The following is a 13,482-nucleotide window of genomic DNA, read 5'->3' as shown; positions in this document are numbered from 1 at the left end:
TATTTTCCAGAGCGACTTACAGCTCTAATCATGCTACAGGACTCGTACAGGTATAATGTGGTGTTTCTACCTGAGCTGAGAATTGAACCCTGGTCTGATGTGTGGAGGATGGCATTGTTATGCGTATTGTTACATCACAAACAATAAAACATCAGTCTATATTTCAGTTAAATATTTCAAATTCAATTAAATAATTCAATTATTCAAATTTTAAATCTACATTTAGACCAGTTCTCTCCATAAGAATAGCCTTTCCTATTAAATATGGCTTGCAAGATATTATCCATGAGGTTTTTTGTTTTCCGTTACTACTACTAAACTAAAAACTCTGTTTAAACCGGGTGTAGGACTAATTCCTTGTCTTTAAATGTTTAAAATTAACAAATAAGGAGTAACTGACTGTTAACATGACGTGTGGACTCTGTGGATGTTGTGTACTTGTCAAAACATTTTATCGTGCCCTTTCCTCTTTTATTACTATGTAATTATAACTGTGTAAACATGTAGTTACATTGGACTAGATGAAAAATTACAAATGATTGAATGAAGGGATACAAATGAAGTAAGTCAATTGGAGTCAAGCAAAATCTACCCCCACATTTTTCACCCCTACTTCCTCCATTGCATATTAACAACAAAGGGAATGACTGGAGGTAAGGAGAATATGCTAAATGACCACACATACGCGCACACACAACCACACAACCACACACACACACACAAGCACACAGCATTTAACAGGATTGACACCTGTGGGGCATGTGATTTGCTTACAAGGTGACACTGCATCTGTCTTGGCGGTGGTGTTTGACAGCTCGTCAATAGAGGAAGGAGCAGAAATATGATGATGGCTGGATGCACGGCAGAGATTTACCATCTGAACTGGCAGCCCACCAAACTGCCCAGAACCCTGAGGACAAACCTCCAGTCGGAAATCGATCTCAAAGGTAAACTACAGCAGCCCTGATGATTCCTGCAGAAACGGGAGGTTTTACTTAAAGCAGTAGTTTGGGTACAAATACAAACAATGCCCTTTGTTGCTTTTACACTATGACAATTGCACTGGAGTTAAACTTTGTGTCCAAACACTTCTTCTGACACACACCTGGGAAATTGTTCTTTGCATGTGAATCCACTAACCCAATCAGGCTTGGGTTTGGCCAGTGCCTGGATAGGAGACCTCCTAGGAGAGCTTGTTTGGCTAAGGACCTTTCCTCAAAAAGGGGCGGGGCATGATCCCAATGTCAAGCTAAATCTATCACTGTGGTCACTTCTGGCCCCATCTTTAAAACAAACTGGCTCAATCATCCCTATGTGCCTAATAGGTGTGTGGTGAGGGCTCTGGGGCAGATAGGCTGTGCCTCATTGCCCAGGTGGATGCTGCACATTGGTGGAGGTTGAGGTGAAGAGTGAATATATAAAAAAAAGTGCTATATAAATGAAGCTGTTATTTATATATAAACTGAATAGGATTATGAATTCTGAGTAACTCTAATAAGAAAATGTCACTGACACTGAAACTTTTCACTGACAGACTACAACAATATATACACTGCAAATGATTCATTAAGACCAATATTCAGGTTACCCTAACAAGCAATTGTACATAAACAATGGGCCTAATTGAGTTTGCGTTTATACGCATGCATATTAAGGTAAAACTTTAAAATATAGGGTTTCTATTCCTTGGCCGAGGGGTATGAAAAGCATGTTAGCAGAGTTGGTCAAAGTAATATAGAGTAAAATAATACAATTCACGATGTCAATTCTCAGTAGAATCAACAACAGTAATATTTACATTGTTTTAAATTAAGGATCTTAAATTACAGCCATGCTGTAAAATTATGCAGAATTTTGAGCTACGTCAAGTAACACGGCTCATATGGAAGTTATACTGAGCTGCTTTTGCATTTATGTTCTAATTTTTCATTCCACCTTAAATGGTGCAGCTTGAGGGATGGAAAAAGACAATAAGGACCCAGCGTCTTAGGAGCATGGACACATTTCCACAATGTTTGGTGGAATAAACAATTCAGATAATAATCTACACTGAAAAAGGCCTGATGTGTCAATTAAAGAGAAACAAATAATTCAAACTAGATGTCTAAGCACATGAATGTGTGTTTCAATGTTTAAGCTGGAACGGAAAAACTGAATAAAATGTAACTGGCAAGTGCGTGAATGTAATGTGTGGCAGGTAAGGTGGGACAGATAATTATTTAATAACCCACCTTGTACATTTTATTTGTAAGAAGTTTGCAATTTAGGGTTAGGGTTAGTGTCACCCTGTGAAGGACTCGCGCCCCCCGGGTAGGATCTGGACCCACCGCGACCCTGAACTGATAAGAGGTTACAGACAATATATGAATAAATAACTTGACACAGAATGAAGAGGACCAGTGTGGTCTTAAAACATTTCTGTTTACTCAATCATTCGATTCACTTTCCTCCATTTTCAAATGAAGATGTAAATAACTGGTGTAAATTAACAGCCAAATTCCGACAGCAGTAAGGCCTTTTCCCACCGAGTGTGATTTTTATGCACGTAAAAAAACAAATGCAATTTTTAACGCAGTGGAGCCTTCACACCAAGTCCAAGCGTAGTTTTATGTTTAAGCACGGCACCTAAACGCCACACACACTGGGTTCACCCCGTTCTGCAGAAGAGACAACAACATGGGGACTTCCACCACCTCATTCAAGAGCTCTAACTGTATAATGAGCTGTTCTGATGGTATTTCCGTAATGTCCGTGGGGGAGTTTGAGGCTCTGCTTTTGCGTGTTGCTCCTCTTATTAAAAGGGAGTGAACAAACTACAGGGAACCCATCGACCCAGAGCAGTTTAGCTGTTTGTTTAAGCTGAGTTCTGTTTGTTAATATGATTTGTTAATATGAATAAAGCCAGTTGGGCCAAATTGTTTCATTTATTGTTGTTGTTATTATTATTATTATTATTATTAGTAGTAGTAGTAGTAGTTGTAGTAGTCTGTCCAATTAAAAACCTATCTCAATGTTTGTGGAAGCTTAGTTTACTACATCATTTGAAAATCAGCTGTCCTTCACAGCTGTTTAAAAATTTCATCATGAATGGACCAATAGAAATACTCCAACATGACTCTTAATAAAATCTTAATACATTGATTTTCATTGAAAGTTCATTTATGTTACTAAGTTACTATATTGGGAGATTGAACATTGACAATATAAATAATGTTCAATAAACCATATTAAAGTATTAATAAAAATGAACAGAAATTAGTTTGTCTTCTGTAGATACCTGAGTACTAGTGACTCCTGCATCACTACTGTGACCAGTTTTCAACTTGGCGTCCATTCTGTGGTTGGGATCTTGGAAATGTGGAGGAGTACAGCCGAAATGTTCTATGAAAAATGAAACTTCCCAAATAGTTTGGGTGCACGGGATGGAAAGCATACTTCCATTCAGGCACCAGCAAATTCTCACTCACTTCAATTTCTTCAATAGATTTAGGGAGCTATGGCAGAAATAGTGATGGGGCATTTTCAGCAGGTCTCTCCACAGGCTGCTCTCAGGAGCATCTCTGAGAGACGGAACTCTAAATATTCCACCACCTCAGGAGCTACCAGGAGCACCAGAGCTGGGAAAGGTCATCCATGTGATTGTGGCTGATGAGGCCTTTCCCATGAAGCCGTATCTTCTGCAACCATATTCTGGACGACATTTACCTGAAGATGCAAAAATCTTTAATTATCGTCTGTCCAGAGCAGGCCACATTTCTGAGAACTTTTTTGGAATTCTTTCCCAAAGGTGGAGAATTTGTTAGCGCCGCATTCCAGTCAGCCCTGATGTTGCAGACAGTATTATTAAAGCTGCCTGCATTCTGTGCAACTACCTCAGAATACCCAAAGAACAACCATACCATCAGACTGAGAATATCGCAGATGTCACTGATGAGTGCCCACTCCATGGTATGAATGGCTCGAGAGCAAACAGAGCATATGATAAGGCTCCTTGTGTGTATGATACATTTAAGAAGAACCTTGCTTCTGTTGTAGGGCAGGTGCCATTACAGTATGATCATCTGTGACGTGGCACTGCTTAGTGCAAATATAAAACAGAAACTGCTATTTATTTAAAGGCAGCGTTTATGATTGTGGGAAACTGCAGTTTCTTCTGGTTTGTTTACGTTCAGAATCTCCACTTTTTTAAGGTGGAACTGTGAGTTTGAGGAGAAAAAATGACTGTTGTTTGTATGTGGCTGAAGTTGAACTTGTTTGTAAGTTTTTATTCACTGTTTGAATTACCACAGACACTCATTTGTATCTGGAGTTGTTTAGTTTACTTTAGCACTGTGTTTACTTTAATGCAGTTAGCACTCTCCTATTATTGGAATTATTGGATTCAAGCTCCTTGTAAGTGATCTAAAACAAGTCCTACAGAGAAGGAATAAAGCAATATCATGATTATCAACATTTGGAGGTCTCTTTGCTCTTTTATTTTGTAATTATTTTTTGTGTTCTAATTATATTTAATCACATCAAATAAACTGCATGGAAATGTAGAGTGTTTTTGTGAGTGCAATATATTGGAAGCAATTTTCACAGCAACAACTTTTATACTTAGTAAAAAAATTACTAAAGCAACAAATGTTTCAACATAAACTAAAGCATTGTTTTCAAAGACCTCAACAGAGGAGAACTGGAGAAAAGGTACATTAATCAATTTACCCCTTTTCTTTGTCCAACTTTAAGCTATGCCTGTCCCCACAAAGAAAACACCATTCATGAACTGTCTGAAACCGCTTATCCAGTTCATGGTCTCGGTGGGTCCAGAGCCTACCCAGAATTATTGGGTGCAAGGCAGGAACACACCCTAGAGGGGGCGCTAGTCCTTCACAGGGTGACACACACTCACACATTCACACCTATGGACATTTTTGAGTCGCCAAGCCACCTACCAACGTGTGTTTTTGGACTGTGGGAGGAAACCAGAGCATCCGGAGGAAACCCACACAGACGCAGGGAGAACACACTGAACTCCTTACAAACAGTCACCTGGAGTGGGACTCCAGGTCCCTGGAGCTGTGACTGCGACACTACCTGCTGCACAGAAAAATTCTAACGTTTTATATACTCACATAAGGAAATAAACAGTTTTGCTTTATAGTACTGGGTATTTTTGTGTCTGAGCATTTAGGGAACACAGGAAAGGGGTGAGTGGGAAGGAATTAATGAACTTATGATGGAACGTAGGAGGAGGTATAATTGTTCCGAACTCCTGTAGTATTTTCTGAAATTGCATTTTTAGTTATGGCTGTTTTTGGGGACATAACCTTTTAGGTGAGGGAGCCAAACTAACAAGGAAAGATGTAATATCATCTGTTTTTGCACTCTCCTCTCTCTGCTGCTGGTGTGGAATATCCCTCTGCATTTCCCTGGCATCTTTTGCCTCAAGGTACCAAGGCAGCACTTCCTGTGTTGTGTCATGAATCCTCATCCAGCTCAATATTGCTGTGCACCCTGTGCAAAACAATGACAACACTGACACCAAAAGTTGGCTTTATTAGTAGTTTAAAATATTACTTAAAATGTTTTACCTTCTGTGCTCTGTAAATGGAGCTAAAAACTCCATAGTCCTTACAAATTTCCACTTTTTTTCTCTGCTCCCTTTTCCTCTTTCCGATAAATGTGTCACAGAGATTTCGCCATATCTTTTTCACATCATCAACATGAGCAAGGTAAGCTAGCTTGATGAGCTATAGGGAGGCACATAGACAAACAAAACCATCTACATAAAATCACTGTAGTACTTACCACTCCCCAGCCTTGTAGTGTATGCTCTGACAAATAATTTCTTTAACCTCCACATTTTTATATTCGCTGTGTTGCTTGTGATATAAGATTTTGTGTTCTGCTAGGAACAAGATGAACTGTTCTGTCACCATCCTGCTCATTTGTTTAGTCTGTAACCAGGACAACGGTGCTCTAATTGGTCAGCCTGATTTTTAATGCAAGGAAAAACACAGTAAATAGAACTAGAATAAATAGAAACAGAAAAATGAAATAAAATGAAACAGCAATTTCCCGTAAAACTTTCATATTTCAGAAGCAGTGCTGAGCTGCTATGGTTGTAGCCGTTTTCTTCATATTGAAGATTTTAATTTCCATCCATACCCCTCTGATATTAGGCTTTGACATTAGACATTTTGTTTCTCAGGTTATATAAAGTTCATCTCTAACATTCTAGCCATCTAGATTACTTTGTTTGCAAGGAGGCTGTGTTTGGGTTTTCCTCAAGTTTGCTTTCTCTCCACTGCAACACTGGACAAGGTAAGTTTTATCTTTATATTATTATCTATTTATTGGTGACTATATTAATTGCTAACTACTTGCTATTTCTGTATTTTATTTTTAATCTCAAACTTCTAAATCTTGTTAAACTTGATTTACTGAGAGAGGGGATGTTTTTAAAATGCCAAGCTAAATTTAATTAACTAGCCTCACAAAACTGAATTGTGGTCAAATCTGCAGTTTGTGGAATATATCTATAACATATTTTATATCCTTTATTTATTTTCTTTCAGTGGTGTTAAAAGCATTGTCAGGATGCTAGCCCACAGGTAAAATTAAGTTAGATTATTCCATATAACCAGCATTTATCATGTTTTACAGTCATATTGTTTGTAGCTCAGAGATGGGACAGGACAAAGTGTGAAAGAGGTTGAAATAAACCCGAAACATTCACATTCTCTCTCACTCACTCTATCTCTAATACGTAAGAACTCCAGTGTACACGGTTCTGGGTAACTGCTCATATCTCATGTCTTTTAAGGTGGAACGGTATGTTTGAGGGGAAAAACAACGCTGAATTATTTGTCACTGAAGCTTTTATAAACTGTTGGATATGATATTCACAGAAGACTTTGAGCTGCTGTAAATTTTTATGCCTAAATTGTTTTCTTTGTTGAAATTACATTTTCTTGTGTGAAAATCAAGTGAAATCAAAACTTTATTCACAATAAAACAAGTGTTTTGTCTGGTGTACTGTTTTTGTTTCATTGCTGAAGTCCCATGATTTAAAATGCCACGTTAACTGTCTTCAGTGTGGTAGGACAAATGGTTATTGTGGTAGGATTAAAAAGGTGTAAAAATAATTTACACTATAGGAAAAAAAATTGTAGCTATATCTGTTAAGAAAGGTAATTAACTACGTTTTTACAACAGTATGATACAGTTAATTTAAGGGTTTCACACTGTAAAAGTACTAAATTACACTTCTGTATTTATATATAAAAAAATATAACTGCACATTTTTTACCACAGTAGCATAGTGTTAATTTAACCCTGCTGCCAGTTCTTTGTTTTTTGTTTGTTTTGGGGGTTTTTTTGGAGTGAATTTTTTACTGTGTATTTTTTTAATTTACTATTATCAGTTTATTAATTAAATGTATACACATTTTTTGCACATGACATTGTATAAATAATTAAGGTTTTGGTCATTTAAAGTAAGTAAAAGTAACAAGTTTTTAGGTCTGTTTTATCAGACTACATGCAATGTAAGATCTGCAATTTCACCGCCTGAAGTCAAGATGTCCTTCAGAGACACTATAAATTTGCCATGGAACACTTTCCCAATGGCCGTGTATTCAAACGCATTGTGTCTGTCTCTTCAGAACAACAGGTGCTTTAAGGTCACATCTTTCTCAAAGCCATTGCAAACATATCACAACACTACAAATACACTTGGATACATCTTAACAACTGTGAAACAGTTTAATGTCTGTATGATGGATGTGGATTTTAAACAAACTGTCTCCAAACTTTCAGTTCTGACCGAAGTAGAAGTCACAAAAAGTACTTTCAAATTTCCAACACTGTAGATGTTACTGAGGCTGTAAATAACACTGAAGTTGCATGTTTCCCACAAAGTATTTTGAAGTAGTTGATGCTGAAACTTTTGAACACAAGGCTTCATCAACACAGAAAACAGTTGAAAAGTGTCATTTTCAAAATTTCAACCCTTGAGAGACACTAAAGAAAACCCCCTGGAATATGAATTCTTTCTGGGGTCTGTAGATAATGTCCACCTCTGATGTTGCTTAAAGTAGTGGATTTGACTGAAACACAGAATCAACTCTTTATTTGAACAATCCTATTTTCTAACCAACTGAATATCTTTATCAAAGGCCCCATACAGACATCGCTGTGTATGTGTCAGTCCCTTGGATTCTTGAAAACGTAGCGAACATTTTTTAAAATTGTGATTAAACAAGGACATTTACCCAGAGCCTAGGTTCTTCACGCCCCTGAATCAGTGGATCATCTCATTGAGATGCTCAGAGAGAAGCTGCAACTTCAAGGTGAATTCTCCCTGCAGTTTGAGGAAATGAGGAAATTCCTGAATTTGGAAATGCTTCGTGCATCTTGTCCGATATCTCAGTTACCCCATGAATGAGCCGTCGTGCACGCTGACTGGAACAGCCCCTCTACATCTGAATGGTATATACCTTCACTTGAAAATGTAAGTTCCTCTTCCTCATATAGTCCATTAGCCTCTTCCTGCAGGTATTCGTGCAACGTTTCAGAATTGCCCTCTCCATTCCCCACAGCAAAATGTTGAATTAATATTAGGTAAAGGGAAACGAGTCTTCTGAAAAAACAAAACAAGGCACTGATGTAGCAAGGGATATAAAAATAGAGGTTTTTGACAAGAATACCCTGATGATGCTGAAATTGAATCCATTGCTTCTGCATTGGTCCTGAAATATCCCTGCCTTAAAGAACCTGGAAATGGCAAGGAATATGAAGGATGGCTACTCGGAATCAAAGACGAGCTTAACTATAGTGCAAAGCTACTAAAATCAGGCTGCACGGAAGTAAGTGTCAACAGGAAAACAAAAGCTGATGAAAAGCAAAACGCTTATATACTTAAAAGGGCCAAGCGTGTGGAGATATACAAAGTCCCAAAACACCCAAGCAGCTTTAATGATGCCGCACTTGAAGAACTAAGATTTCTCGTGGTGGAAGAAATGAAAAAAAAAGGCACAGAAGGAGCCACTGACAAATATGTTTCTAAACTCCTGGGACTGTATTATGCCCAAAAGGGAGCTTTTGGGCAGGACATGGAAGAGGTTCTGAGGAATCTTGATGAAAAGGTGGGTCAAAATTAAATACAAGGTAATTTCTTACAAATGTGGCCAAATTTTTTGAAGCACAAATTTACAACATTCAATTCTAAACATGCTCTTTGTTTTTAAGACAATTGACATTGTTGCTCACAGAGATAATGCAGTGCTTGAAGGTCTGTATATGTTTCTGAGAGGTGACCCCACAAAGTTACTTAAAAAAATGCAATTGCCCCCAAAGCAGAGTAATTGTACTCCTTTTTATTCCTGAGAGTTATCTATCCTTTTTACCTTCCAATAAACTGGTTTGTAGATAAAAGTTCTTCAAGTTTGTCATCAGTGGAGCCTCTGTCTTGGTAACCTCCAGAACTCCATCACACTCTTAAGAACAAACTTGTACTGTAAGCTGGGGACCGTGGCCTTATTTTGGTGTATAGTTGGACCCAGAACCCTGTATGACAGAACATCTACTCAAGCCCCACCAAATGCAGCCACCTGACTCCTCTTTTACTGATACCACAGCCTGGAGTCGTCTGTGAACATGTCTTTGGTTTCACTTTTTTTCACATAGATGGATAATTATCTCTGTTGCAAGTACTTTACCCTCATAGCATTTGTGATGTAGGCCATTTTTTCTGGAGTAAGCCTTGAACATCTCATCTTTTCTGGCTTAAAGATGCTTTTGAACTTGGAGGATTTAAACTGCATGTATGATCTCCTGAGGATAACTGTTTAGTTTAAACATCAAAATCAGCATCTCCACTTAATGCAAGCAGAGTCCTTTCTGTCACTGGGATAGAAACATGGGGCACCGTGGAGTTTTGCATGATTTGAACATGTCCATCACCGTTTACTATTCCCAGTTGAGTTATCTAAGTTGTCTGCATGTTTAATAGAAGACATTACACAACAAGTTTTTTATTGCCAGCTTGTTTACAATTGCATATATATATATATATATAGTTATTTTTCCATTATGCTGTCATGTTTAAGTTGAAAATATTTGACGTAATAGAAGAGGATATGTATAGTCTACATCCAAGAATGCTGTTTTTCCATGGAGCTCTGGAAATTATTTGGAGTTGCATAGTTATGTATTTGGTGGTTTTAGATCACATTTTACTACTTTCTGTTGTCTTTACCTGTTTTTTTTTTTTTTTTTTTTTTTTGTATGAGATAGCATTTAATTTATATTAGTACAATTGCACTGGGGACACCATAGGTGAAGCATTGGTGTACGAGCCCTAGTTAAAAGAGAAAAAGGCAAGTAATCTGTTTTGCTGTCACTTACATTTTTTTAAATAATTTATTCAACTGTATTATTATTTTTCTTTTTTTAACTTGTTCAATAGGGGATAGTTGGAATACAATATCTTCAAAGTAATCAAATCGGACTTATTATGTTCCATGTTTGTATGTTTAGAATTAGTAGAAATTGACAGGTTGGTTAAATTATTGAATTAAGCGAAGATAATGCAAACATCCTGATGCTCTATTATTTGTTTTCATTTTCTTAACAATCCCTCTTTTCAGTGAAGTAGATTTTTAGTTAAATTATTATGTCAGTAGGCCGTGTCACAGTGTGTTCAAGTCCCACTCTGGGTGACTGTCTGTGAGGAATTTGGTGTTTTCTCCCTGTGTCCATGTGGGTTTCCTCCAGGTGCTCCGATTTCCTCCCATGGTCCAAAAATAAACATTGGTAGGTGGATTGGCGTCTGGATTGGTGTCCATAGGTGTGAGTGTGTGTGTGAGTGTGTGTGTTGCCCTGTGAAGGACTGGCGCCCCCTCTAGGATGTGTTCCTGACTTGCACCCTATGATTCCAGGTAGGCTCCGGACCCACTGTGACCCTGAACTGGGTAAGTGGTTACAGACAATGAATGAATGAATAATCAAAAAAGTTTTTTCTCAGCATTTTCTTTTTTACAGTGTGTGTCAGATAGAGAGCTATGTTCCAATCTCTATTTGATCTGATGGAATAAGAGACCTTGTAGATAAACTTAAATTTGTTGGGGTTTTTTTATCAGGATTTTGCTTATTTATCTTGTCCCCAACCTGTATCTTCTCCACGTTCTTGCTCTGATGGCCATTTTCCCTGTTTCCTAGCTCAGAATTGAGACATGGCTGTGTGAAACCTACACTTTATTCCTCCAGAGCAACAACACCAACCCCCCTCCCCCTCCCCAGTGTTCTTGCACTTTCTTCACTCTCTCTCTCTCTTTCTTGCCGTCTCTTATTTTTAATAATCTCCCTGCCCCCGTCCTCCTCACCGAGAAATGTTTTTGATGTCCAATTTTGGAATCATATGGATGTTATGATTATTAAAAAGCATGTAATAGACTGATTCAATCTCACGCTCGTCATAATCCCCCAGAAAATCAAGGGCCGCTGCACATCTATTTATGACATCACTTTATTTCAAAGCAATTCTTCTTCCCCATCTGTGCTTCAAATTGCAGCCCAAAACTTTCCCGCACTGGAGTTTCTTGTCAGGAATAAAACTGTTCAAGGTGGAATAATCTAATAACAGCTTGGAGGCCATTAAAGAATGTTGAGGAGAAATATTTATTGGTTTAACTGTGACTGAGAGTACTGTGGACTTTTACTCATTAATATCCAAAGCGTTAATTTAATGAAAGCTTGGGATACAGTGATATACAGTCCAGATACATGTATGTGTATGTCCGATACAAGACCTATGTGCACATTTCTAGCAGCTGCTTTTTTTGGTATTGTTTGGGGCATGATTGTGATTCATTTCTTTTCTGAACTTTCCACACTCCCCTTGGGAGTATTTTCAATCATTGTCTAAGACCCCGACAAGAGATTTTCCATCATGGTGGTGCAGTTGACTGACCGCTAGCAATAGACCTTTTTCTGGACCACAAACTTGGGAAATTTTTGGCATGGTAGCAGGCTTTGGCTGGGCTGAAATGCAGGGCCTTTTTCACTGTGGTAGCAGAGGTGACTGAGCTGATCAAGAGACTTTCTAAGAGTGGAAACAACATTGATTGCACTGTCAAAAATTGGTCCTGTACAGATGCATTGCGTTTTGGTCTTAATGTCCAGTTGTGTACCCTGGAGGAACATTACATTCTATCCTCTAGAAGGAAAGTTGAATATTTGTAAGTTTTCTAAGAAATTCTTTTAAATAGAAACACAGTGAAAGAGTCCAGGGTTTGAATTTGGGTTTATGACATGAACGCTACTTAAATATGTACAAGAAATATGGAATGTGGCAAAATTCTATTCCCTGGCTGATACTTTTCCACTGTATATAGTACCTAATCTACTTGACTAAACTATTATGTGTAAACTTTGCAAAGCACGGATTTGCCAGAGAGATGTCAATTATGACAAAATGCAGACCTCCAGCGTAAACTAGGTCAAATCTTCAAATCACAGTAGATGACACTTTTTTTTCTTTAATCCACTAGCAGCTTGTAAAACTATACCATGGTCTTCTGAAGAGGTTCTAACACTCCGGATTGGTGGCTGAAGAAAAAAATCCAGTGAGAGCTGGATGGTGCAACAAGGAACAAAGAAACTACATGGATCTGTTTGAAGTGATGCGCAAAAATGTGTTCTGCAAAAAATGAATAAACAACACTTTATATTACCACCCACATTGCTGTGGTTTTCCAAGGACCCCTGTTCCTGTTAGTGACGTTGTATTGTGACTTCACCAGGTACATTTTTGGGGGAGCCGTGGTAGTGGAAAACAAACCAAGCACCAGGTACCAAAATTCGAGAAGATTCAAGTAAATATGTGCTCTTAAAGTACCACCACAGTTAATATTTTTTTCAGACAATGTATGTATGAGGGCACAGTGGCGCAGCAGGTAGTGTCGCAGTCACACTATATGGGTTCTTCTTTAGATTGTTAGTTCCTCTCTGTAGTGAATTCTCAAGCAAATTACTCAATAAAAAAAATCCAAATGACCTGTTATCACCATAATTGTATTTAAAACTGTTTTCTTTTTTCAATTACAGCTGATTACAGCAGTCGCCGTACCAATGCAACTGGGTCTTGATTTGATTAATAGTAACATATGAACATATGACAAATTTCAGCCAAATCTTAATACTGAACACATACAAGATTTGTAGTGCGTACAGAATTTAAATACAAGAATGATTCTGTTGAACAAAGAGTACAGGCATTAGAACTGGTTCCCCACTGATATAAAAGTTTGATTGTGTCATGCTTCCAGTCATATCCAAAGACCTTACAGACTTCACTACCCAGAATGCTGTAGCTGATCACGTGACTCCCATATGCTACCTGTATCTCTGTGTATATATATACCCAGTCCTTTCTCACTTTCTCTGCCAAGTTTTGCCTATTTGATAGTCATTCTTAATATCTCTGTCTCTTGA

The 13,482-nt window shown here is 37.9% G+C and overlaps 1 pseudogene; it reads left to right on the top strand.

Moving 5' to 3' along the window:
• Nucleotides 1-855: 855 nt before the first annotated feature.
• LOC136675871 (uncharacterized) lies at nucleotides 856-4,067 on the top strand (annotated as a pseudogene).
• Nucleotides 4,068-13,482: the final 9,415 nt, after the last annotated feature.

This window comes from Hoplias malabaricus, chromosome 2 (genome assembly GCF_029633855.1).
Source record: "Hoplias malabaricus isolate fHopMal1 chromosome 2, fHopMal1.hap1, whole genome shotgun sequence".
In the NCBI taxonomy this organism is placed as follows: Eukaryota; Metazoa; Chordata; class Actinopteri; order Characiformes; family Erythrinidae; genus Hoplias; species Hoplias malabaricus.
The sequence above is the reverse complement of the archived record's forward strand: the minus strand, read 5'-3'. Positions and strand labels throughout refer to the sequence as shown.